Source organism: Apium graveolens, chromosome 5 (assembly GCF_009905375.1).
Source record: "Apium graveolens cultivar Ventura chromosome 5, ASM990537v1, whole genome shotgun sequence".
Lineage (NCBI taxonomy): Eukaryota > Viridiplantae > Streptophyta > Magnoliopsida > Apiales > Apiaceae > Apium > Apium graveolens.
In genome coordinates, this window is record NC_133651.1 from 21,652,356 (window position 1) to 21,656,082 (window position 3,727).

The 3,727-nt window shown below is 39.1% G+C and overlaps 1 non-coding gene across 1 annotated transcript; it reads left to right on the top strand.

The window, feature by feature from the left end:
• Window positions 1–780: 780 nt before the first annotated feature.
• LOC141662385 (small nucleolar RNA R71) lies at window positions 781–887 on the top strand. The gene has a single exon (XR_012550505.1). It is a non-coding gene; the product is annotated as a small nucleolar RNA R71 (small nucleolar RNA).
• Window positions 888–3,727: the final 2,840 nt, after the last annotated feature.

Consider the following 3,727-nt stretch of genomic DNA (forward strand, 5'->3'; position numbering starts at 1 on the left):
GCAACTTTTCCAGACCTTAAGGTAATAGCCTTGACTTACTCTTTAGCTTCCTTCCTTCCTGGCACTTCAGTGTCACTGGGAAGTGTGCCAGGTTGACAATTGAGCACTGCATTGGCTATTTGACCAATTTGATTTTCCAAGGTCTTGATCGACACCGCCTGACTCTTGCACAACAGCTTAAGTTCCTCAAAATCAGTACTAGTGGGTGCAGCCGCACCTCCCTGTTGAGGATATGATTGCCTTTGAGCATACTGCTGCGGTTGCTGGAATCCAGGTGGATTGAACTGTTTACTTACGCCTTGCTGATATGGTTGCTGGATAGCATTCTGATTATTACCCCAGCAGAAATTTGGATGATTTCTGTTGTTAGGATGATAAGTAGCTGGCACAGGCTGCTGCTGTCGCTGATAATTGTTTACATACTGAACAGATTCGTTAACAAGAGAATACTGATCCATAGCATGAGAACCTGCACAAAGCTCACAGACTATAGCTATCTGATTGACTCCATAGGTGGCTAGAGAATCGACCTTCATAGACAGCGCTTGGAGCTGCGCTGCAATAGCGGTGGCTGCATCGACTTGCAGAATACCTGCTACCTTCCCAGACATCATCCTTTGAGTTGGGTTTTGATGCACATTTGCAGCCATAGTCTCAATAAGATTATAAGCCTCATTATAGCTTTTGGCCCACAAGGCGCCTCCAGCTGCTGCATCGAGCATGGGCAGAGATTGGGCCCCCAAACCATTATAGAAACCAGTGATAACCATCCAATCGGGCATTCCATGATGTGGACACTTTCTCAACATCTCCTTGTAGCGCTCCCAAGCTTCGCACATAGATTCTGTAGGTTGATGTGCAAACTGAGTAAGAGCACTCCTCATAGCAGCAGTCTTTGCCATTGGATAAAACTTCACCAGAAACTTTTGTGCAAGATCTTGCTAAGTAGTGATGGAGCCAGCTAGTTCAGAATGTAACCAGTCCTTAGCTTTATCCCTCAGAGAGAATGGGAAAAGCCTCAGCTTGATAGCTTCATCAGTCACACCATTATATTTGAAAGTACTGCAGATCTCGACAAAATTCCTTATGTGCATGTTGGGGTCTTCAGTCGCAGCACCTTCAAAAGAAACAGAATTCTGCACCATCTGAATAGTGCCCGGCTTGATTTCAAAGGTGTTAGCCTGAATAGCTGGATGAAGAATGCTTGACTGAATGTCATTAATTTTAGGCTGAGAAAAGTCCATAAGAGCTGGATCTGCCGGAACAATACGATCACCAATGATTACTGGCTCTTTCTGCTCACTTTCTGAATCCGAATCTTCAAAATCTATCTTCTCCGAAATATCAAGAACTTCGTCTGTCTCCTCAGCTATATCTAAAGTCCTCTTGCGAGTACGAGAATGAGTTTTCATAAACGCTCGCTAAAGTACCTGAAACACAACCGAAAACAATAAGTACACACGTCTTAATCACTGAGTCCTAATGACCAATGATGGTAAGTACAAAAACTAAAAAAATACGCCGAGTCCCCGGCAGCGGCGCCAAAAACTTGTTAGGGCGAAAACACGCGCTAATAACACACGCAAGTATACGTGTTCGCAAGTAATATAGAATACTTTCTAGTTCGTTCCCACAGAGACTCAGACTAATTATGTTCAATTAAACTCACTCACCAATGTAAGATTACTTCTCAATGTTAAGACAATAACACTTAGAGTTGATTAACTAATTATTAACTACAATTAACTACTAGAATTAAGCACTTAATTAACACTCGAATTAACAATATTAAAACACTCATGAGATCACAACTTCATTACTACTTCCTTCAATAACTATTGTTATTACCCTTAGCATGCAACAATGATGATATTAATCGAATAACACGAAACTGATAAAAGCCAATTTTTATTGTACTAATACCATTCTACCAAACATCCACAATTAAGATAGAAGTTGAATAGACATCAATTATGTTGAGTCCCTATATGTCTACAAAAATTGACAACATAACGATTTAAGAATAATAACTAAAACTACTTATATTAAACCAGAGTACGTCACAAGAGTAAATAGGTTCAAAGCAAGAAAACTAGCATCCAACGTTACAACGAAATAAAGAATCACAAGAAAATATGCTTCCTCTTCGTTGCAGTGTGCTAAAACGGTCTTCTTCCTTATCTCTTTCGCTCCTTGATTAATACAACGATCCAACCTTCGTGAAACGTCTCTAAAATCTACTTATATATGAGTCCCATAAAACCGAGATTACTCAGAAGTTGGAAGCCAAATAGAAATAGGAGTCTAAAATAATTATTCTGAAATTACGACCCTGCGCGGCCGCTCAGCATAGCTGAGCGGGCGCTCAGACCCTTTCTGGAAAAATGGTCTGTTTTGCTCCATTTCTTCGCTGCAATCTGCTCCTACCTTCCCACTTGCAATGCTAAACACATGCCAAGGCTTATTATTGATGAATTCTCTCCCAAAATGCAACTAATACCCTGAAATGCACAAACACTAGAAAAACGCATCAAATACACAAAATACTTGATTTCAAGACACCAATTTAAGCTATTATAAGACGTTATAAGTGGTATAACATGCCACTTATCAGTGGTGTATTTTATATTCGTAACGAGGTTGTGGTTTTGATAAAAGAATTTGATTACTTGCCCAACGTTCGGGAAGTAAGTCCATCTAATTGATTCGGCATAAGCGACAGGCCGGGGTATGGTCTATCAAAGTGTAAGTGGCTGAGTGGCAGTCCATCAATGCGTAAGAGGCCGGGTGGCGGTCCAGCACAAGGGCCTAATGTGGTCAGGGTGTTGACCGATGGGGGATTCATCCATCTACTAGTAGAAAAGGTTACCTAATTGGTATCTTTTCCTGATCAACAAGATATCGGGTTTATGCCAAAGCTTTCTTCTTTCCAAATTCATTGGATATTAAAATTTTGTTTATAATTTTCATAACAGAGGTTTTCAAGGGGTGTATGAGATATATATATATAGGTGTATATATATATCGGGACTTAATGAAGTATCTCCTAACTTCATTTCTTTCAAATGATATTTCAAAGATTGAATCTATTCAAGTCTTATCTTGTAGTCTCATATGTGTGATGAACTTTTGAAACTGATTATAACTTGAATGGTGGTAGTTCAAGTAGTATTCAAAAAAGATATAAGTATATTGGAGTATCTTGTAACTTCATCTTTTCAACTTATATCCAGTAAATGATTATCTTATGCATGACAAAGATTTTCAGGAAAATGTTGAGACAAGGTTAGATATATGAGATCACCTTGCAACGATATTTTTATACAGTTATAAACTGGAACTCTGTGTATATTATGCATGGCAGAGGATTTAAAAGATTTTGAAAAGTATATATATAAATATACTGAATATTTTGCGACCTCGTCGCATTAAGACATCAAACTTGGTTCTTGTTTGCTTGACCAAGACTTTCATGAGTACTATGTGAAGGCTCATATATTGTTAATTACAATACATGTTATTTTGGTGGGCTTGTTGATCACCCTTGCTTTATTCTTTCATCACACAACAACAGCTAGACAAGATGAACAAGACCAAGCTCCCAATTCACGAGCGGATAGGAAACGTTCCGCAGTTTCCTGTAGGCGTTGATGCCGCTGTAGCCGAGGTAGGAACTACCAATAGGCTAGGCTTTCAACTTTTGATGTACCAGACTTATGTATATTTA